The sequence below is a fragment of the Odocoileus virginianus genome, chromosome 10 (genome assembly GCF_023699985.2).
Source record: "Odocoileus virginianus isolate 20LAN1187 ecotype Illinois chromosome 10, Ovbor_1.2, whole genome shotgun sequence".
NCBI classification, from domain to species: Eukaryota; Metazoa; Chordata; class Mammalia; order Artiodactyla; family Cervidae; genus Odocoileus; species Odocoileus virginianus.
In genome coordinates this window covers 47,454,331-47,478,273 of record NC_069683.1, presented here as the reverse complement: position 1 = coordinate 47,478,273, position 23,943 = coordinate 47,454,331, and the positions used below count along the sequence as shown (strand labels likewise).

Here is a 23,943-nt window from a genome sequence, read left to right as displayed (position 1 = left end):
GGAGACCTGTTCAGAAGAAGTAGTGTGTGTGTGTGTGTGTGTGTGTGTGTGTGTGTGTGTGTGTGTGTGTGTGTGTGTGTGTGTGTGTGTGAAGGGAAGCAATGGTATAAGTTATTGCTGGTCTGTGTGAAAACACACACAGTTCAATGACAGGTGTATGTGTAGCCTTGTGGGTTGTGTGCTGTGGTTTGATATATGCACGGTGTATTTGGCGTGTACATGGTGTACAGGTGATATGATATATGTGTGTGCTGTGTGTTTATGCAGTGTGTGTGGCAAGTAGGTATGTGTCTGAGTGTGTGGGTGGTGTGGCAAGCGTGCATGTTTGGGGTGTGTTTGTGATGTGTACTGTGTGTTGGGGGAGCTGGAGTGGCTAGGGGCAACATCAGTGTGAGGTGGGAGCTAGCATTTCAGGGTCTCTTACCCAGAGAAGTCAGGGATAATCAGTATCTAGGCAACCATGTTGGGGGGAGGGGAGGAGATATGGAGGTGAGGAATGGGCAGAAAAGGAGGGAGGCTGAGAATTGAAAAGGGGTTTCCATGGCAACTACTGGGCAGGTCACGTGAGAAAGGCCAAGGCAGAAACAGATATAGACATCAGCACATATACACGATGAGGGCCCTGGGACCCCAGAGTGGGGGCCCTTCCACGGAAGACATAGCTGCCCACTGATCCATCTCCAAACCTGGAAATCTGGGCCTAGGTAGAGCACTTGATGCCAAGAAGACAAAGGAAGTGGAGACAGAGGCCACACTGGCGGGGAGAAGCCCTGGAAGCCACAACCCCTGAGGCTGGATGTGGGCAGCGGGGGGCCTAGCCAGACCCATTCTCCAAGCATGCCTGCTCCTGGCTCCCACCCTCGGGTGCTTCTTCCACCAGCCACCACTTGTAAGTGACCAGAAGCAAGTGCCAGGAGCCCCTTCCAACTCAGCAAGGAAGCCCAAGAGACACAATGGGGAAGGCTGTGCCAGGGCCAGCCCTGCTGGGGAAAGAGGGCAGGGTACCAGGAAAGGAGGGGATGGGGCGGGGGGACTAGGGCCCCCCTGGAAGAAGCCAGGACGGGTTAGACAAGAGGAGCGGAACACTGATGCAGACACTCTCATGAATCCATGCCCTGGAACGCCAATCCTTTTTTTACCTGCCCCTCCTCCCGGTGCCCACTGCCCAGCCCCAGCTCCCCGTCCCCCAAGCGCCAAATCAGCAAGTCCCATTTCGCATGGCTCGTGTGTGCACACTCACAGCCAGCCACCTCCCCCCGTCTTCACAACCCCACACTCAAGTGTCCACAGCTTCCAAGTAACAAAGGGAAAACTAGCCCCCACCCGCCCTGGTACGAGGAGAGCAGCCCTTTCCCCCTCTCCCTAAACCACAGCCCCAAGCTCGGGGCAGCAGCAAACGCCTTGTCCGAACAGCTTCACCCCCACCGCCACGTCCTGTCTCCCCCCTCGACGGCCCCTCTTCTCTTCCGACGCCCACCTCCCCTTTGGGTTTCCATCTCCTACCGGGTCTCCGCTGCCCTAGCGGTGTGCCTGGCGAGAACCGCTCACACCCTCCGAAACAAACCTACCCTGGCAGCATCCTGGCGCCGCGCGATCGGTCCCCACCCCAGCCCCTCTCCCTCCTCGTTAGAGGAACCCAACTTCGCCACCTCTGCAGCCGCTTACCTGCGCGGCGAGTCCCCTCCGAGACAATCCCAGGAGGATGAGTCGAGTCCGGAGGAGCCTGGGAGTGGCGAGGCTGGGGGAGGGCGGTGGGCGAGGCTTTCGCTGTTTTTCCCGCCTCCCCTGCTGGGAAGGGTGGGGGCGGGCTGGAGCGGCGGGTCCGGCAGGGGTGGGGAGTGGTGGGCGGGGGCTCGGCCGGGGCTGGGCTCCGGGGACCGCGGTGTCACCATCCGCCGGCCTCCGGGCAGCGTCGGCGCGCGGACCCCCTTCTCAGCCCGGTGCTGCCCGCCCCTCGAGCGCGCCGCCGCAGCTCCTGGGTGCGGGCGGGATTCAAAGGGCGGGCCGCTTGGAGAAGCAACAGGAGACGGCCGCCGCGGGGACGGGCCAGCGCGCGCGCATCCGCCGCCAGCTGTTGCTTTTTGGTTTTCCTCGGCTGAGGTGGGCAGGGAGAAAGACAAACACGATGACACAGCTAGTGTCTCTCCGAAATAGTAAACTCGGGCGGGGTGGGGGGTGGGGGGGGAGGCGGGGAGGGGGACGGAAAAATACGAGAAAATAACCCAGCACCAGACACTGCAACCCACGTTCACTGGGAGGCTTGGCAGTTAAGGGGAAGGCGCACCTAAAGCATGAATGGCTGTGTCGTAGGCGCGCGCGCCGGCTCCGGCTGGAGTTGTCATTTTCAGCGAGAGCCCGGTGGGTTGCTGGAGGCGGGGGGTCGCCGGAACCACAGATTTGCAGCCCAGATCCTCCTCATCGGGGCCCCTCGTCCTGCCCTGCAGGGTCACAGTACTGCCCCCGTCCCCAGTCCACTTCTCAGGTCCAAATTCGAGAACCACAAACCTTAAAGAGGAGATTTAACTCTTAGCTCGGCCACTCCGCCCGTGATGCGACCTTGAGCACAGCGCTGAAGGGCGCTCTGGAGCCTCAGTTTCCTTCCTCGTGAAATGGCGGTGAGAGCACTGACCCCTGGGGCTGAGCCCGGGCGCAGAGTGGGCGCCCAGCGAGCAGGCAGCTGCTCTGAGGAGCAGGGCCTGTAGGAAGGGCTCCAGGCCAGGCGCTGGCAGAAACCGCGGATACAGCAAGGGCTGGCCACTCGGTTGGTAGCCAGGAAGCCACGCTGCCGGCCATGAAGCTGCCCAGACGAGCCTGGAGGGGGACCGGGCAGGATGGAGCCGGGAATTCCTGGGAGAAGCTGTCCAAGCCGTAGAGGGGCCACAGGGGCTTCCTCACAGACCCTGTACCCTAGAACCACGGATACTGCCAGCCTTACCTCAACACTCCCAGTCCTGGCCCTCAGTTTTCTCATTTGTGATGTGAAGGAGAGGGACTTGATAATCCAGAACCACCTTCCAGATGGACCCTCTGTGGCTGAATTATCTTGAGAAATGGTCCAGTCGCAAAACCCCAAGGCAGGAAATAAACATGGGTTCCAGAAGGCTTTGCCCAGATGTGGAAGCCATGAGTGGCTACTGAGAAAGAGTAGGGAATGCTCGAGAAGACAAGATGCCTCCATGAGCACTGGACCTTGGACAGAGTGGACGCCTCACTCTGGCCCAGTCCCCAAAGTTCCTTGGGTGCCCGTGAAAATCAAAGCTCTTTCATCAAAACCTGGCTCAGATCTCTCAGATCCGTGTGAGTTTACACGGATTTGCCCCTGTCTGTTGCTCTACATATGAGCACTTGGTTCCAACTGCCCTTCTCCCTCTTCTTTTTGCTCTGCTCTGAGAGATGAAGCCACATCACTCACGAGGCCCGTGTCCTTCGCAGACGCGCTTGAGTGCTACCAGCTGCCACCTCACTGTGTTGTTTTTCAGAGTTTCTCCTGGTGAGAACACATCAGACCCCGACTCTGCAAGTCTGTTTGGGAAAGGACAGGCCAGGGGAGCGGAACTCCAAAGCCATGCCACCTGTTAATACCAGCCCTTTTCTTACCAGAGAATGCCATGGTGTTTGGCCAAATTACTCAGGTGCCTCAGGGCAGCAAAGAGCCACAGAGGAACAGTAGGAGCTGCATCATATGTGGAAGGGCTGAAAATGTGCTTCTCCCCAGTCCATCCAGGGCCACAGTGAGAGAGTTTGGGGTGACACAGCTATGGAGTCACACACAAGCTTGTTCTTGCAGGAGTCCTGGCTCCCTTCTAGGAGAGGAAGAAACACATCTAGCCCCTATGACACATGCGGATGTCAGTGAAAAAGGTCACCAACTGCCTCATTCTTTCCACACATTTATGGTATGAGGAGCTACTGGGCATTGAGCCCCGGGCCAAGCTCCAGGCTGCACAGTGAAAGAAAAGTCATGGTCCCTTGGAGCCATGGGGCTTCTCTGGTGGCTCAGCCAGTAAAGAATCTGCCTGCAGTGTAGGAGCCCTGGGTTTGATTCCTGGGTCAGGGAGATCCCCTGGAGAAGGCAATGGCTACCACTCCAGTCTTCTCGCCTGGAGAATTCCATGGACAGAACAGCCCAGTGGGCTACAATCCATGGGTTCACAAAAAGTTGGACACAACTGAGAGACTAATACACACTAGAACCAATGGGTGAGGTAGAGATTTATCAAATAACCCCATGGATAAATGTGTCATTAAAATGGTTTTAGGCCCTGAAGAGGTAGCATTTGAGAAGCAAGCATGGTCAGGAGGTGTTATGGAGATGAGGTGAAGGAGCCAAGAATTGGAGTGACAGGTGGGGATGGGAAATGATGATTCTGACAGGGGAACAGAAGTCACACGTGCAAAGGCCCTGAGGCAGAAGGCACATGCATGAAAGGAGCCGCCGTGGCTCTGGAACAGAAGAGACAGGCTGGAGAAGGATGCAGACGCCAGTCCAGGCAGGCCTGGTGGTTCCTGGGTGAATCCAACTCTTATTCTTAGGACAATGGGAAACCTCTGAAGGGCCTTAAGAGAGCTGTTGCAAGCAAGAATTGGGGAGTGGCAGACTCTGCAGTGTGGGGGATCCCACAGTCAAAGGTGAGGAACTGTCCGGAGAGCAGGGCTCATGTGAAGCTGGGAGATGGGCCTGCACCCCAACGAAGGGAACCCTGCATCTCCAGAGGCCAGGGAACAAGGAAAGAGCTGGGCGGGGGTGCCCAGCCACAGTGACAGGAGGACGAGAAAGAACAGAAACCGTCTCTAAAACCCTCCCCACCCCCACCCCTCCAGAATAAGAGCCATGCTGAGACTTAAGGTTTGGAAGGGTAGTGTAACCGTTTCGAGCTTACAGACTCACCTATGCTTTAAAGCTAAGCGAAGTACTTTGCAGTAGTGCCGCTAAGACCCCGTGTAGATAGCACTTGCCCCCAGTTGCCTTGTCCTGTGGCAGACACAGACCTTCAGCATGTCACAACCCCGGTCACATGGCCATGGACAGGAAGCAGAGGGCCTGCAGGGAAAATTAAAAGAGCAAGACCAGAAGCCATCCAAGGAGATCCCTGACCTTCCTAGCAGGTCCCTTTGGGTGCTGTTTCATCCTGGGGTGAAGACTGCAGGACCCAAATACACCCTGCCCACCAGTTGTTTACTCTGGATCCATTTGTACTCCTTCTGCTTTGTAGGAATTTGAAGGCATGCTATCCCAGACCTCAGCCAAATGCTAAGCCCCCAGATCCTAAGACAGAACTATTTCCTAACTCCTTGCTGAAAGAGTTCTGCTCACTTCAAAAGCACTCCTTGGTCATGCTCCCTTCCTCCTTTCCTGATCTTTCCCCAACTCTTCAGCTTCTCCCTCAAGCAGCTGTGCTGGGCTCTATGTCCTCTGCTCTGCATTGTTCCGGGACAGTCCAATCCACAATCATGATTTTGCCACGCACTTGGGGCTAATGACCCCCTCTCTCAGCCTGGTCCTTACCCCAGAAACCTGGAGGAGTTATCTCCAGGGGCTCAGTGGTACTCACACTGGATCCATCATCTGACCCCGCATCCCCCCTGCCCCCGCTGCCCCCCACCCCCCCTCCCCCCGCCAGAGCTGACTCTCCTTCCCTGCTTTTCCTTGACTTTGGAAATGGTACTGCTCCAACACCGTTATCATCTGGAAAAGTGTGTACCATCCTTATGCCTCTCCTCCACTGCTTCTCTTCTAGGTCAGGCTCCATGGTGCCAGCCTCCCATTGGTGCCTCTGCCTCAGTCTCCCCACCGTATGCTAACTCTCGTTTGGAAATTAGTTTCTACAACACTGATGTGACTCAAACCTTCTTAGGCTCCGATTCTCTACAAGTTAAAATCCAACTGCTTAAAATCCAGCATTCAGTCTTTACCACCCGACACCCACCTACCTTTTCTGCTTCGTCTGTTGACCCATTCTCTGCCCTGCCTTCCCCCTCTTATCACTCTGGTCCCTCACTCCTGGCAAATGCTGTTCCCCAGACCAACACGGCCACTCACAATTATTCGAATACCCTGCTGCTTGCCTGCCCCTAAGCTTTTGTTCATATAATCTTCTCTGCTTAAGACATCCTGTCCCTCCCTTCTCTACTTAAATGAACTGCATCTACCATGCAAAGTGAAATTCAAATATCACCTTACTGAAATTAAAGCTGTCTTGTCCATGAGGTCATGGACTGCATTGTCTCTGCATCTATGCATGTACATACCATAGTCTGAATTTTTCTGTGTTTAATTTCATGTGTGCCACCTACCAATAAGGAGAGAGCAGTTTGATCCCTGGGTCAGGAAGATCCCCTGGAGGAGAATATGGCAACCTACTCCAGTATTCTTGCCGGAAAATCTCACGGAGAGAGGAGCCTGAAAGGCTATAGTCCATGGGGTTGCAGAGTCAGACACGACTGAACACACACGCATGAGACCCTAGTAGAATGGGAACTCCTTGAGATCAGCCAGCCATCTTACTCCATTTATACACCCCACTGTCTTGCATGGTGACCCACTTATAATAAATTTAAGTGAATCACAGCTCACAAGATCCTACATGATCCTACCCTAGCCCCCCTCTCCAGATGCATTTTGAACACTTTCTTCTGTGATCTCTCTCCAGGCAGCAACCTTTCAGCTTAACCAAAGGGTCCTCAGAACTGGTTCCCTGAGCACTGGTACCCTGGGCTCAGACCACACCTGTGAGATGCATTTGCTTTTTTCTCTCGTCCCAAGATGAAGGGGGTAAGGAAGCTAGTGCTGGTGAGGCCCCAGGCAGAGGAGAGGAGGCCAGACTGCCGGGAGAGGAGGAACAGGTAACCCTGACATGACATTGGGGTTGAAAAGCAGGACTTCACTGACTGTGGATGGAGCCATAGAAACTGCCGAGGATGGGAGACACCACTGGTTTTCCAGACCAGGTCTGCTGCTGCTGCTAAGTCACTTCAGTCGTGTCTGACTCCTTGTGACCCTATGGACTATAGCCTGCCAGGCTCCTCTGTCCATGTCTTCTTTTTCCCTTCTATAAGAACTTTTTTCTAAATCAGGTCCAAGAGGTTTGGTTTGTTTTTTATTTATTATTTTTGGCTGTATTGGATCTTGCTGCTTTACACAGGCTTTCTTCAGTTGCAGCGAGTGGGGCCCACTCTGTTGTGGTGGCTTCTCTGGCTGCAGAACACCGGCTCCGGGTGGGCAGGCCTCAGTAGTTGCAGCATGCAGGCTCAGTAACTGGGGCTCACAGGCCCTGGAGCGTGGGCTCAGCAGAGTTGCGGCACATGGCTCTAGTTGCTCCACAGCATATGGACTCCTCCTGGACCAGGGATCAAACCCAGGTCCCCTGCGTTGGCAGGCAGACTGTTAATCCGCTGCACCACCAGGAAAGTCCTTGTTCAGTTTAAACTGCTGATTTTTCAATAACTAAGGGCATTCACATGATCCAGTTTTGGCCAAGGAGATGGGAACAGAATTATACTGAGGAAGAATTCTAAGAAAGACACAGTAATATGTCCCTTTGCCCTTTGCTCTTTTCTGTTTGTTCCTTCTTCTGTTCCCTTTCTTCTTCCTCATCTTCCTGCTCCTTCTTCCCCTCCTCTTTCTTTTTTCTAAATTAGACTATAGTTGATTTATAATATTGTGTTAATTTCTGGCATACAGCAAAGTGATTCAGTCATACATATATATGTACATATACACATATGTATATGTATATATATATACGTGGCTTCCCGGGTGGCTCAGTGGGTAAAGAACCTGGCCTGCAATGCAGGAACCGCAGGAGATATGGGTTCGATTCTTGGGTCAGGAAGATCCCCTGGAGGAGGGGGAGGGCACAGCAACCCACTCCAGTATTCTTGCCTAGAGAAACCCATGGACAGATGAGCCTGGTGAGCTATAGTCCATAGGTCAAAAAGACTCAGACATGACTGAAGCAACTGAGCATGCAAGTGTGTGTGTGTGTGTGTGTGTCTGTGTGTGTGTGTGTGTGTGTCTGTGTATATATATATATACACACATATATACATGCATATATATACATATATATTCTTTTTCAGATTCTTGTCCATTATAATTTATTACAAGATATTGAATATAGTTCTCTGTGCTATCAGTAGCACTTTGTGGTTTATCTGTTTTATATATAGTAGAGGATTGATGCTGCAATACTTTGACCACCTGATGGGGAGACCCAACCCATTAGAAAAGACCCTGATTCTGGGAAAGATTGAAGGCAGGAGGAGAAGGGGACGACAGAGGACGAGTTGGTTGGATGGTATTACCGACTCAATGGACATGAGTTTGAGAAAGCTCCAGGAGATGGTGAAGGACAGGGAAGCCTGGCATGCTACAGTCCATAGGGTCACAAAGAGTCAGACACAACTGAGCGACTGAACAACAAAATGTGTATCTGTTAATCTCAAACTCCTAATTTACCCCTCTCCTGCTTTTACCTTTGGTAACTATAAGTTTGTTTTCTATATCTTGTCCTTTTTGGGTCAGAAACATGAGTGTGATGCCTGGAGGTGAAGCAGTCATCTTGCAGCCATGAAGAAAAAAGTCTCAAACTCAGGATAGCAGACTAGAAAGAAAGGAAGCTAGAAGGGGCCATCAGCAACATCTGAATAACCTAATTCCAAAGTTCCTGTTATATGAGAAAACTCAGCTTCTAATACATAAATTTTTTTTTTCCAGACTGAGTTTTTTTTAAAGATGAGGACAGGAGGATGGGGGTGGGGGGAAGTTTGTACAGGCCAGGCCTCCCCTCCTTCTGTAAGCTCTGGCCCTCCCTGGCCCTAGGCTAGAGCCTTTAAAGGGTGGGACTGCTGGAGGCTGTCAGCAGCTCTCCTCACCTCTATTAGAGGTGGCACCGGCTGACACCCCTACCCTGCCCCAAGTACATACATTGACTGTTACTGGTTTTCTGTTCCATGCAGCCAACACAATCCTAAGGGATACAAGTGGGGAGAGCAGCCTTTAATCACGAGAGAGCAGAAATTCAGCACAAGCCTTCCTGCCCTAGAAGACCTCTGCCTGCCACTCACAACCCCACAGGCACGTACCTGACACGTGCTAGCACATCAGAAACACAAATCTCAGCATCTCTCTTCTTGGAGTGGATCCTGCATGGTCCCTTTCCTTTGCTATCTTTATCCAGATCTTGATTTTTGGAAAGGGAAGAAAGCAAAGGCAGTCAGGGCGGGGGAAGTCTGAAATAAAATCTCTCCCTCTCTTCCCACAGGAAAACTATGACATATGTCAGGAAACAAGGCATGCCAAAGCATGGATGAGATTTATTTCTAAGTGAAAAATTCATCCCAATCCCATTAGTCTGGAAAACTTAAACTGCTGCCTGATTAACTTAAACTTGTCTTGTAAGCATGTAACGTCACCGTAAGGTGCTGATTTCTAATTATGAGCACACTTCTTCCAGAGCTGCTGGTTATTCAAATTGTAGCACATGATCACTCCTTCCCACCCCCCAGCCTTTCCACTCTGCAAATATGCACCCATTTGTCCTTTCCTAGTGAATGGAAATGGGAGAAAACTGAGTGATGTTGCCCTTTGGATATAATGATGTCGGAAATTCAGTACATAATGGCTCCCTAGACAAGACCAGAATAGCTTCGTGTTTCTGTGTTCCCCATGCACAGAGGAACTGACAGCCTGTTAGCGTAAGCAAGCATCTGAACTCCCTGCCCCTCCCTGAGTTCCTGAAGCCAGCTTTCAGGCGAGACACTTGTTTATCATCATACACTTTCTTCCAACCCACTGGATCCAGGCTTGGAATAGAGGCTGCAGCTGAGTTTGGGGGCCAGGAAGAACCCTAGGGACCCAGCAGGCATCTCCATTCAGTCTATAAACCAGCTTTGCAAATAGGCAATAACCCACTAGCCCAGACACTCTGCCAGGCAAGTAAGACTGTTCTGAATCCATTTATTATTTTGTGCAGCCCCAACGTCACCTCCACCCCAAAGCCTGAGCTGGAGTTTAGGGAAAAAAAAATAAAAGTGATTTAGAGCTGGCAGATTGTTGCACTTCTGTGCAAAGAAGTTTCACATGAAGCCTGAAGATTGACTGCCACGAGGGCAGAGGCGCTTCCATACAGGGCAAACTCGGGCGCCAGTCAGCAACCTACAGTCTCCCAAAGAGGACCCAGCAGTAGCCAGAGGCCTGGCATCCTGGCCACTTGTGGTCATGGAGCCGCTGCCTCTCGGTCAGTTTATGATGGACTCTGTGTCCATCGAAAGCTCCCCTGTCAACCCTCCTGTAATTCACTTGTCTCTTTGATGACGCTGTTCGTGTAATTGCCTCTCAGACCAGAGGCGTGTTTGATGTCTACCTTTTAAAGCATTATCTCTATTGATTTTCATTTGTCAGGCCTGGTATGGAAGCTTAGATGTACTTAGTGGGAGGTGATGGGTATAAAATGTTCCCCATTCTGACCGTTTATTCTAACAGTAAACATTTATATAGCCCTTGGCACACAACTCCTTCCCGGCACCTTGTTAAAAAGAGAATCCACAACTGTCTTCCTAAGTTTAACTCAGAACTTTCTTTCAGAATCAGAAGAAGGGTTGCAATGATTTCACCCAGGGAATAATCTAAGTTGTTTACTCTTACGCGGTGCCTACATTTTTAACCCTCTCCCCAACTAGCCAATATAATTGGGGTGTGTGTGTGTGTGCATGTGTATGCTTAATCATGTCTGACTCTTCGCAGCCCCTTGGACTGTAGCCCACCCAGCTTCTCTGTCCATATGATTTCCCAGGCAAGAATACTGGAGTCTGTTGCCATTTCCTTCTCCAGGGGATCTTCCTGACCCAGGGATTGAACTCACATCTCTTGCATCTCCTGCATTGGCAGGTGGATTCTTTACCACCGTGCCACCTGAGAACCCCTATAATTGCTGTATAATAGGTACTTGTTGAATGCAAAAGATGGGAATGAAATTGACAGAGAAAACCACTACACAGCAATAATTAGTCCCCATGTAGGTGCTGTGAGGCAGTCTGAAGTTGTTTCTGGTCTGACAGCAAGGAGAAAAGGAGAGACAAAAGCAGGCTCCCTGAGACACAGTTCACAGATGTTTGGCCCAGCAAATTCATCTGGAGACTATTTTTTAAATTATGGTAAATTGTGTTTCCAAAGATGGCCTCTCCCTTCCACAGGCTCATCCGCAGTAAACTTTTGTTACTCCTCCCACTGAGAAGTGGGGTTTCTTTTCTCCCCCCTTTCAATCTGGGCTGGCTCTGTGGTTTGGTGTGAGCAATAGGAAGAGGCAGAACTACATCATGTAACTTTCTAGACTGGGCCTTAAGAGATCTTCAGCTTCTGCCTTAAATATTTAGAATGCCACCTCTTAGAAGCCTACTGTCTTGGAAGAAGTCAGACTCCCCAGAAGGGAGAGAGAGACACCACGTGGACATGCCTAGCCTAGCTGAGCTCCCAGCTGCAAGCAGCCCCTTGAGTGACACTGACCACAGACCTCTGAGTGGGGGCCCTGCCAGAATTCCTGCTCCTCAGATGAGTAAATGAAATCGTTGTTGTCTGAAACAGAAAATTTGGTGCACATACTGCTGTATTGTTTTCAGAAGATTTGCAATCCCGATGATAGTGTAAAAACCATAACCTTGATGGAGAAGGAAGGCAATTTAATATTTCATCCGGATCCAAAGGTGCATCAAATTAAAGGACAGCTCCAATTGGCAAACAGGTGTTTCATGATGGTATTCAAGAAGAAGTGGCTGGTGATGGACAATTCAGAAATGCTTCTCCGAAAGGTTGGTGGTTCTTTAAATAAAGTTTCAGGTCACAACCGTTGCAGAAAACACTGATGCCCAACATGCTGGTTCTCGGTTCAGGAAATGTGGGTCTTCCAGGTATTAAAATAACAATAAACAAGCAAGCGCACAGAAAATTTGGAAGCATTTTGTTTTGCAGCCATGGATGACTAAAACAAGATGACTGGTCCCGACCCCAAACCCATGGATCAGATTCTCCAGGGCTGCGACCTGGAACTCAGCATCTTTACAGACCCTCCCTGGCACTGAGAAAGAGAGCTGGGTCTCCCCCTAACTCCTCCCGTGGCACTTCATCCATGACTCACAGACTCAGTGGGTCGAAGCTTCAGGAAGCCAGGCCAAAGACACAGGGTGAGAGAGATCAGACAGCCTTAGAAAGGCAGAGTCTTGAGGAAACAGGGCATAAGGGATTTCCCTGTGGACAACCCTGAACTCGACACAGGAGGAGAGTCAAAGGAAGCAAGGCCATGGAATATTTGAGTGGGATGAGACCTCAGAGAACATTTTGTAAATTGGGACCCAAAGGCCCAGAGAGGAGAACTGACTGACTCAAAGTCACAGAGCTTGTTAGTGGTCTAGTGGGGACCAGAGTGAGGTCTCCTGAGTACCGGCATATCCTTCTTCCCTTGCCCAACCCATCTCTAGGGGTTCCAGGGTCCCGAGGAGATGAGAAAACTCACACTTTCCTAAAGACAAGGAAACTATTTAAAAATATTAACTAAGCTGTGTATTTATGAGTGCCAATTATTAACATCCCAGTTAAAGTGGAAATACCAAAATCCTCCAAGAGAAGGATCAGAGGAAGAAGCGGAACTAATCAAGGATGTCTTGCTGAAAGGACTGGTGTGGAGTTGGGTGGGAAAACAGGAGGCTGAGGCTCAGAGGTTGAAAAAGAGATGTGAGGGCGGTGCAGACAGATGCACTTGGCAGATTCAGGAGTCCTGCCAGGAAGGTGCAGGGGTTTGTAAGTTTCCATGTGGAGCCTGTTTTTCTTATCTGGTTCCTCCACAAGCAGAGGAGAGAGAGGAGTGACTGGCTGGTGCCCAAGCTGGAGGACTGGACACAGACTTCACGAGCCCCCAGCCTGGCCCGGCTGTGCTGATAAGAAAATTGAGCAGGGCCTGGGAGAGGACCAGCTCCAGAAGCTGAATCAGTGAGGCTGAGGGCTTCTGAATTTGGTGTCAGGCGTCCGTTTTCAGCCCCTTTCTCCACTGAAAGTCCAGCCACCCTCCCCAACCTTCATCATTAGGGGAGGCTCAGAGACATCACCCAACTGATGTTTCTTTTCAGTTTCCCATTCTTTCCTAAGAACTGCTGGGCATGGAGAACACAATTTAAATGTTCCCCACTGCCCTTGGCCAGGATTTAACAAGAGAAGGGATTTTACCCATAGTAGGACAGGTCAGGGCTTTCCAGGTGAAGCTAGCGGTAAAGAATCCCCCTGCAATGCAGGAAACTTGGGTTTGATCCCTGGGCCAGGAAGATTTCCCTGGAGGAGGGCATGGCAACCCACTCCAGTATTCTTGCCTGGAGAATCCCATGGACAGAGGAGCCCCCTGGCGGGCTACGGTCTGTAGGGGTCAAGAAGAGTCGGACACAACTGAAGTAACAGCACACACACGCATGCAGAAGAGGTCAGTGTCAGGTAGAGGGATGAACTCCCCTGGGATCAGAGTGAGCAAAAGAGCAAGACTGGTAAATTTACTTCCTTGGCAAATAATTCCTGCTCAGCAGGGAGATCCATAATGCTGTCTGCAGTTTCCATACCGAAGAACAGGTTCTTCTGGAAGACCATGAACTGCTTGCAGAATAAGCATGGATAGTCACTAATTAGAATTGAGTGCTGTTATCAGTCTTAAGCAAGCTTGTTAACTTCTCCAAGCACCAATTTCCTCACTTGTGAGGGTATTTTTTTTTTTAAGATTTTTTTAAAAATGTGGATCATTTAAAAAATCTTTATTGAATTGGTTACCATATCGCTTTGTTTTTTGTTATGCTTTTTGGCCACGAAGGTATGTGGGATCATAGCTTCCCAACCAGGGATCAGGCCCACATCCCCCGCACTGGAAGGCGAAGTCTTAACCATTGGACCACCAGAGAAGTCCCTGAAGATGTATTATTGATGGTCTCTATCCTGTGGGGTTATTATGAAGATTGGTAGGGAAAATATGTATAAAATACCTACCGCAGTGCCTGGTGATGACAACTGCTCAATAAACATTTGTCTCTTGACTTTCCTGTACTGACCACGAACACTTCGACCAGCTCTAACAGACAACCTTAACTGACACCTCCCTTGGACCCGGGGTGTACCAGGCAGGTAACTAGGCACGTCCTACTCCTCCCCACACAACAGCCTCGAGTGCCAGGGGTTACTGATCCCCATTTTACCCTGACCCTCTTTGCAGTGAACTCTACCCTGTAGCAGATCACTGAGCCAAAAAGTCCTAGCAGATGCAAAGAGGCAAGACAGCAGTGACTTCAGGGTCGGAGGGATGCGTACTGCTCTGACCCGTGTGCCTCTGCAGATCGCCAGGAAACTGGGTGTTCCAGGAGGGATGACCCCACCCCTATCTGGAGGACCACTGATCCATCCAATGTAACTCATCAAGGTGGTTTGGGGAGTGACCGAGAGAACTGAATGCCTTTTCCTGGTCTCTGGAGAGCCTTCGGGAGGTAATACAAATACCAACAGCCAATGTTAACTGAACCTGTGCCACAGGCCTAGCACAGCACTGATGAGTTTGCATACGTCCTCTTCATTTCTGACACATGCAGGGGTGAGCGGCAGCTGAAAGCGAGAACTTAGTTCCCTGACCAGGAATTGAACTCTGGACACCTGGGTGGAAACCTGGAATCCTAACCACTATACCAGGGACCAACAGTTAGAGTCTACATCCCCAGTCCTCATCTGCCTTGAGAGGAAAAACCTAACAAGGATATAGAAGGTATAAAGGAAAGGAAAGTGTTTATTAGAAAAGCACAGTACGTACAGAAAGACACGTGGGCGAACTCAGCAAGAGAGTACAGAGAGTCACACCTTTGGGAAGTTTAAATCCTTTATTAGAGGGCAGTCTTCCAGGTCTATGTTTTCCTCTTGGCCAACTGTCTTTCTTTGCCCCATAGCTAATTTGTCTCAGGACCCTCTGCTGGGTGTGCACGTATCCTCAGCCATGATGGATTTCAGTGCAAGGGTGTCTGGGTGTGTAGAGGGGGATGGCGAGACTTACTATTATTGTAGACATGCGTTCCGGGAAACAAACTCACTCAGAAGGACAATGAAGGCAGTGGAGTTCAGTTTATTACACCGGTGGGCCCTAGGCAGAGTCTCCTCTTAGCCAAGGACCCTGACCAGTTTTTATGAAAACCTTATATACCCTAAGTGTACTTGCTCAAACCCACCTTCCCAAACTCCTTGAAACTAGTCTGGACAAGGTAAAAGAAAGATATGATCAAAGTTAACCCATGATTCATGTGTCATAAGCCTAGATAGTTAAACAGTGGACGTTTATCAATAGGCCTGTGGTCATATTCCGATAAACATGATGGAATTTATGACTTTGTTCTGTTACAGAGATAATTAGCATATTCTTTTAGGCAATGGAGAGTTCAAGTATAAGTCCTGAGGCTCTTTTATCTAAGGGGTCTGGTTTTCCATTGGTATGCCATTTCTATAGACACCGGGCACAGTTCAGAGTCCATTGGGAGGGTGACCATGCGTGTACCTAATGTTCTCAGCCTGGCCTTAGATGGAGTCCAGCTCTGTCTGTTTCCTCCTTCACTATGGTCTGGCACCCCCAGCCTTTTTGACCCCATGGAGTTTTTCTGCACAGGTATAGTGTCTCTTGCCCCAAGGATGGGAAATATGTGACCTCTACATGTTTTAAACAGGGCTTAGTCCCTCTCTGTTCCTGCCAGAAAGTGTCCAGGGTCAGGCTCTTTAGCCTATTCCAGTTGTTTTTGCAGCAGAGTGCAGTCAGGAGACTGGTCATAAATATGGAGCGTGGAGCCCACTTGTCTCTTGCCTCAGGAAAGGTAAACAGGAGGCTGGTAGTAAGTGTCCAACCTGGAGCCTATCCCTTTCTTCCTCAAGAAGTGTGAACAGGGTGCTATTGGAAACGTCTAGCCTGGAGCCCATCTCTCTCCTCTCTCACCCTCATTTAATCGGCACAACAGCCTTGCAATACAGATCCTTTTTCTGTCACCGTTTCTCAGACAAGGAAACTGAACCTAAAGAATGAAGCAACATTCCCAAAGTTGCTCAGTTGATCAGTCACAGAGCCAGGACCCAAATCCAGGTGCAAAGCAGATATTCGTTTGGGGTTTGTTTGGTGAAGATGAAACCTTAGCTCATAGCCTTCAGGGGTTCTACACTCTTGGCCGCTTCTCCCCATGAGGAGACCCGGCTCCCCAGGTCTCCCACAATGCTTTATCCATGACAGAAGGACACCTTCTCACAACCACCAGCCACCCACCCCCAACCCCTGCCCTGTATTGGATTGAGGCCCTGCCCCCCACCCCCCCCACCCCCAGCCCTTTCTGTCACTCTCTGCACACACAGTCATTAGCCAGGGATAGGCAGGAAATTGCTTTCTTTGTCCCAGCAACCTGTTTAGGGGAAGTACTGAGAGGCTTTTTTCCACTCCAAACAGGCCATCTCTCTGGCTCTCCCATTGCGAACTTCCTGCTTCCTGCACTGTTGAGATTAGATTTCTGTCTGTGATCAAAGAAGAGTGGCTTGTGGCTGTTCTATCCAGAGACTGGTAAGAAATAGGCACTTGGCTGTAGATGCATTTGGCTGCTGTTATTATTGTCATCATTTGAGATCTGCTGAGTGCCCCAGAGTGCCTGCCCTAGACTTGGGAGTACTCAGAGAGGACAAAGTCAAGAGAGATGGAGTGAGCTTCCTGCTGCCAGGATGCCTACATGCAAATCTCCACCTGCAAGTCAAATATCCCAAAGCCTGGTGCACACAGATGTGTTCAGATAAACTCATCCTATAGGAGGAGTTCAAGAGTGTAAGCAAGCTTTTAACCAGCTTTGTTAAAACAGAGCACTGCACTCCACCCCCAGGGGACTGCACTCTGAGAACCATTGCACTAACAACGCATGTACCAATAGCACTGAGGTACCCACACATGTGTCTCAATGCATGTACATGCACAGACATAACTTGCTCATAACTTAATACCTCTTCAGCATCCTCTGGCCCCACTCTCCCTTGCAGTCTTTGGGCTTCAGCTTCTCCAGCCTTCTCTGCATTCTTCAAGTCCTGCTCCTCCTACCTCAGGAGGAAAAAGATAGGAGAGCAACCAATCGAGGCAGAAATGCTCCTGTGTGGTGTGGGCAAGTGTAGAAAAAAGATGCTTCCTGCCTATCAGCAAACAGAGGATGTTATGGCCAGGAAGCCACTGCAGCCACCCTGCTGGTGTGCCCTGAGGGAACTCAGGATGGAGACAAACTGGCTGCCGGCCGTCAAGCCATCAGCCTCTGTAGCTGCTCCCAGCTGACTCTGAGGGGATTCAGGATGGAAAAGAACAGGATACTGACCCTATGTAATATATATAAGGTACATATCAAAGGAATGATCTTTTTTTTTCCTTTTTGCTGCTTGGCATGCAGGATCTTCGTCATGTGAGGTATTAGTTCCCTGATCAGGAATGGAACCCATCCCCCCTGCAGTGGAGGCACAGAGTCTTAACCACTGGACCACCGGGTATGTTCCCAAAGGAACGATTTCATTAAGCTAAACTCTTGCATCTTTCCATACAGAGTAAATTGGTAAAGTTCTGGAATAACAGACTTAGACACTGTGGAGGTGTAGAAGTTAAACAAACTCTTCTGAAAAACAGCATAGCATTTTCAATAAATATATAGACAGCCCTACTTACAGGAATGTACCTTTAGGAGATCATTGCTTCAGAATGAAGCACGCACAAAGAAATTTATGACGTTAGTGTTTGTAATATCAAAATCTGAAAACCAACTAACTATCCTGTTTAAACATCACCTAATTAAATTGGTACATGGATACTATGGGGACTTCCCAGGCGGCACTAGTGGTAAAGAACCCACCTGCCAAGCAGATGACATGAGACTCAGATTCAATCCCTGGGTTGGGAAGATCGCCTGGAGGAGGGCCTGGCCACTCCACTCCAGTATTCTTGCCTGGATGATTCCATCGGCAAAGGGATCTGGAGGGCTACAATCCATGAGGATGCAAACAGTCACACACGACTAAGCACACACACATACACACATACTATGGAGTATTCTACAATTATTATAGATGATAATATCCACCCCCTTGGGGAAAATGTATATCTCTTATTTTTGAGAAAAAAAGGAACAAAGATACAAAATAATCTGTAAAATATGACCCCACTCATAAAAAAATTGTAGACCTCTCATTATGAATGCATAGAGAATGTTCTAGAAAGATTTTACCAAAATGCCAAAAATATATACTTCTGGATGGTGAGATTTAAAGTGATTTCTACTTTCTTCTTTGCAATAGTACCCACCATTATAATAGTTGTTGAGTAATTAAATGAGATCATAAACTGATGATGTGGAGAGTTTTCTTGACAAATAAACGGTACCTTATATATATATATTATTTTATAGTTTTTAGGATTGTTTGGATTTTTTTAATAAATGCTCCTATAGTGAGAAATCCCTGTAGGAGGGCATGGCAACCCTCTCCAGTATTCTTGTGTGGAGAATCCCCATGGACAGAGGAGCCTGGCGAGCTGCAGTCCATGGGGTCTCAAGAGTCAGACACGACTGAGAGACTAAGCACAGCACAGCACACAGTGAGAATTAAATTACAAAGTTACAAACACAATCAAGCTTTAAAAGAAAGAGGCCAGAGTAGAAAGGGGCGGGAGCGGATGCCTTGATGCGGGTGTGTGTTCCCCACCCCAACCACAAGTCCTGCTCCCAGCATTCAATGCAGTCCTTGGACTAGTGAGTGCTGGTGACAATGTGTTGAATCCAGCAGAATTTGGGGCATCTATTAATCCTGTTAGAAGGATTATCAGAGAAGAACTTGCTGGAGTTCTGATCTCTAGTTTCAACCTCAAAGCAGACCCCACCCAGATTTCGTCTCTAATATTGAAACTCTTGGCCATGCTTCCCCAATCCCAGGCAGAATGATCCATGTGTTTCTTAGGAGAAATAGAGCTCTGGCTGGGGATAACATCAAGCCCAGGATGTTAAGAAATGCAAATTCCCAATCACTCTTCTTTCTCCCACCCACTGAGCTCTTCATTAAACTGCAATTAAATTAGCATCCCTCTTCTTCAACGAAACCCAGCATCACCACATAAAGCTGACAGCCTTAGCCCTCTACACAGCTGAGATTGTTCACCTTTTCCAGAGGGTCAGCGGGGAGGGTGAGATCAAGATGTGGCTCCGGTAGAATTCCCAGGAAGTGCCTATCCAAAACCAGTACCCGCGGATGTCCCTTTTTCGTCTTGCTGTATGGTCTAGTCTGTACACGTGTGCTAAGTCTCTTCAGTCGTGTCCGACTCTGCAGCTGCCTGCTCTGTAGCCCGCCAGGCTCCTGTGTCCATGGGACTCCCCAGGTAAGAACACTGGAGTGGATTGTCATGCCCTCCTTCAGGGGACCTTCCTGAACCAGGGATCAAACCCCCGTCTCTTAGGCATCCTGCATTCCTAGGCAGGTTCTTTACCACTAGCGCCACCTAGGAACTCCCATGGTCTAATGCAGTTGTCCTCAACGTGTGGTTGCTGAGGACCCCAGAAGGTGTCCTGAGACTTTTCAGGGGGTCAGCAGTGTCAAAACTATTTTCATAATAATGCTGTGATGCCATTTGCCTTTTTCACTGTGTTGACTTGGCACCAATGATATGAAACTAATGGTAAGCAAAACTATCACGAATTAAGGCTGCTTACCACGAATTGAGGCCACAGAACCAAACTGCGTATACCAAACTGTGTGCATAGTCACTGTGTCCTTCACCAGCTCACACTTGCCAGATTTTAAGCGCGTCTTTGATGAAGTGGTAGTAGTAGTGTGCCTGCTGAGTCATGTCCGACTCTTTACGACCCCATGGACTGGAGCCCACCAAGTTCCTCTGTCCATGGGATTCTCCAGGTCCAGGCAAGAATACCGGAGTGGGTTGCCATTTCCTTCTCCAGGGGATCTTCCCAACCCAGGAACTGAACCAGTGTCTCTTCTACCTTCTGCATTGGCAGGCAGATTCCTTACTGCTGAGCCACCAGGGAAGCCCCTCAACGAAATGATAGAAATTATTAGTTATTTAAAAGTATTCATTATTTAGTCTCAATCCTGAATACATGTCTTTTTAGTACTCAGTGTGAAAAATTTAAGTGTGAACAAGGCACTTGAGGTGCATCCCAAAGTGCTAAGTTGTCTTGAGGAAAAACATTTGCATTTTTGAGCTGCAAGCTGAACTACCCACTTTTTTCATGAAATATCATTTTTCCTTGAATGAAAACTAACAGACAGATGGTTATTTAGACTTGATAGTTGGCAATCACTCTCTCAAAAATGAACAAAACGAGCTTGTCACAGCAAGGAAAAGAGCAGACAATACAGACAATATTTGTTGCTAGGGACAGAACTTAAATGCTCAATTGAAAATTAGAATTTTGGAAAATGTGCATCCTTCCCCATGGGCTTGACTGATTTCCAACCCTTAAATACTCTTCTAATGAGAGCAGTAGTGATATTAACACAAATTATTTTTGGTATTGTATAATGAAATATGTCAGCTTTTGGAAGATGTTCATAACTCAGAATCAATATTTTCCAAATGACAAATTCATTATGTTACAAAATTAGACATGGGTCAAAGATCCATTCAGGGCTTCCCAGGTGGCTCAGTGTTAAAGAATGCACCTGTCAAGCAGGAAACACGGGTTCAATCCCTGGGTCAAGAAGATCCCCTGGGAAATGGCAATCCACTCCAATATTCTTGCCTGGAGAATTACATGGAGAGAAGAGCCTGGTGGGCTACAGTCCATGGGGTCACAAAGAGTTGGACACAACTGAGTGACTAAACAACAACAAAAGACCCATTCAGAGTGCAACATAGACCAGAGATTTTAAAGTAACTGAGTAAAAAAGTTCATTGACAGGTTTTTCGATTCCACATTGCAGATGACCTTTGAGAAACTGCCACTTGTCAAGTCTGAGTACACTAAGTATCAAAAAAAGTATTCATAATTATCCGAAAGGCTAAAACAATATATTTCCATTTTCCAACTCTGTATTGGTATAATATTGAATTTTCTTTGTGTATTTCAACCAAAACAGCATATCACAACAGACTGAACACTGAAGGAAAAATGAGAACCCAGCTCTTTCGTTAAGCCAGACATTAAAAACAGTTGCAAAAATGTAAAACAATGTCACTCATCTCCCTCTCTTTTGTTTAAAAATATTATTTCAGTGAAAACTTTGTTTTTGTTAATATTTAATTACTTAGTTATAAATATAATGAAATGGGAACAGGATCTATATGCTAAAAACTACAAAAATCTAGATGAAGGAAATCAAAGAAAATCTAAATAAATGGATAGACACATCATGGTCATGATTTGGAAGACTCAATGGTTAACATGTTAATTCTCTCCCAGTTGATTGTAGATTTACACAATCACAATCAAAATTCCAACAGGCTTCTTTATAGATCTAAGCAAACTGGTTCTAAAACATCTATGGAAATGTAAAGAGCTAGAATAACCAAAATGATGTTGAAAAAGAACAGACTTGGAAGACTCATCCTTCCAGCTTTAAGACATACTATGTTCCTGCTGTTTAGTCACTCAGTTGTGTCTGACTCTTTCATGATCCCATGGACTGTAGCTGGCCAGTCCATGGGATTTTCCAGACAAGAATACTGGAGTGGATTGCCATTTCCTTCTCCAGAGGGTCTTCCTGACCCAGGGATGGAACCCATGTCTCCTTCATTAGCAGGCAGATTCCTTACCACTGAGCCACCTGGGAAGCCCAAGACATACTATAAGACAGGTTGGCACTGGTCAAGGATAGACACATAGATGGGGGCTTCCCTGATAGTTCAGTTGGTAAAGAATCCACCTGCAATGCAGCAGACCCTGGTTCAATTCCTAGGTCGGGAAGATACGCTGGAGAAGGGATAGGCTACCCACTCCAGTAGTCTAGCCTGGAGAATTCCATGGACGGTATTGTCCATGGGGTCGCAAAGAGTCAGACACAACGGAGTGACTTTCACTTTCACTTTCAGACACATAGATCAACAGAACAGAATAGAGTCTAGAAATATACCTGCACAAACATGCTCAATTGATTTTTGACAAAATGCAAAGACAATTGGATAGGAAAAGTACAGTCTTTTCAACAAAAAATGCTAGAACAACCTGGCATTCATTTGCAAACAAAGAAACAAACAAACAAAAATTAGACCTCAATCTATAACTCAATGGTATCCAAAAAGTAACTCCAAATGCTTCTCGGGTTCAAGTGTAAAATTTCAAACAATAAAATTCTTAAGAGAAAATATCAGAAAAAGATCTTCTTGCACTTGGATTTGGCAGAGTTCTTAGTACAGTCCTATTAAAAAAAAAACCCTGATAAATTGGAATTCACCAAATTAAAAACTTGTTCTGTAACAACACAATTAAGAGAACAAAAAGGCTGGTCATGTGTGGAGAAAATATTTACAGATCATATATTCAGCAAAGACTAGTGTTTGAACTATGTAAAGAACGCTCAGGACTTCCCTAGTAGCCCAATGCTTAAGACTCTGAGCTGCCTGTCCAGGGGATGCGGGTTTGATCCCTGGTCAGGGAACTAAGATCCCACATGCTGCCTGGCATGTCCAAAAAATAAAGATAAATACATAAATCTTTAAAAAGAAAAGAACTCTCAAAACTCAACAATAAGAAACAAACCAACAAACAGGCAAAGAATCTGAACAGGAATTTCACTGAAGATGATAGGTAGATGACAAATAATACATAAAAACATGCTCAATATCATTAGTCATCAGAGAAAGGCAAGTTAAAACCACAATGAGATGCCATTGCACATCTATTACAAGAGCTGCAATAAAAAATACTGACAATACCAAGAACTGGAGAGGACACAGAGAAACTAGAACTCTCTCTTTTTTATTGGAGCATAACTGCTTTACAGTGTTGTGTTAGTTTAGGCTGCACAATGAAGTGAATGAACCACATATATGCATACGTCCCTTCTTCCTTGGATTTCCCCCCTTTTAGGTCACCGCAGAGCACTGGGTGGAGTTCCCCGTGTTATACAGTAGATTCTCGTTAGTTACCTATTTTATACATGGAGCAGCCAGAACTCTTATGCAGCAGGTGGGAATGTAAAAAGGTACAGCCCCTCTGAAAACAGCCTGGTAGTTTCTTACAGAGTTAAACATGTAATAACCATAATGGGCGGCGACCTCGGACAGCGGACCGCATCGGCCGGGCAGGGCTGCGTGGAGCCCGGCCGCGGCAGTGCCGCTGCTTCGCGGAACCCGCCACTGGGCCCAGCGCATTTTTGCCTCACAGACTGAGGGGGAGCTCACAGTGACCCAAATTCACAAAGAAAAGTTTCCTTGAGCTACAGCTATCAAAGTCACTGACATTTCAGGAGGCTGTGGGGCAATGTATGAAATTAAAATTCAATCAGAAGAATTTAAAGAGAAGAGAACTGTTCAGCAGCACCAGATGGTTAATCAGGCACTAAAAGAAGAAATCAAAGGAATGCACAGATTGCGGATATTTACCTCTGTCCCCAAATACTGACCATACTCCGGCTGCGTTGATGCTGCTGCTAAAACTATGGATGAATCTTACTACCACCGTTCTTTCCTCAACGTATGACAAAAAGTTTATTTTGTTCATAGACATTTCCATATTGTAATTATAGAAGAATATGGTATCTATTTAGATATTAAATTAAAGGCAACAACAACAACAAATAAAAGATAACCATAATGTCAGGCTTCCCAGGGGGCGCTCGTGGTAAAGAACCCACCTGCCAATGCAGGAGACATAAGAGATGCAAGTTCGATCCCTAGTTCAGGAAGATCTCCTGGAGGAAGACAAGGCAGCCTACTCCAGTATTCTTGG

At 48.0% G+C, this 23,943-nt stretch overlaps 1 protein-coding gene and 1 pseudogene across 2 annotated transcripts in view; one reads left to right on the top strand and one right to left on the bottom strand.

Annotated features, from left to right (window-relative positions):
• FXYD6 (FXYD domain containing ion transport regulator 6) overlaps nucleotides 1-1,751 on the bottom strand; it is a 34,697-nt gene extending 32,946 nt beyond the window's left edge. For both annotated transcript variants that reach the window (XM_020886724.2, XM_020886725.2), the window contains exon 1: nucleotides 1,666-1,751. The gene's annotated coding sequence lies outside the window, so the exon portion shown is untranslated. The remainder of the gene's footprint in view (nucleotides 1-1,665) is intronic.
• A 5,012-nt stretch (nucleotides 1,752-6,763) lies between these two features.
• Nucleotides 6,764-23,618, top strand: LOC139036961 (bolA-like protein 3 pseudogene; annotated as a pseudogene).
• The last annotated feature ends 325 nt before the right edge of the window (nucleotides 23,619-23,943 follow it).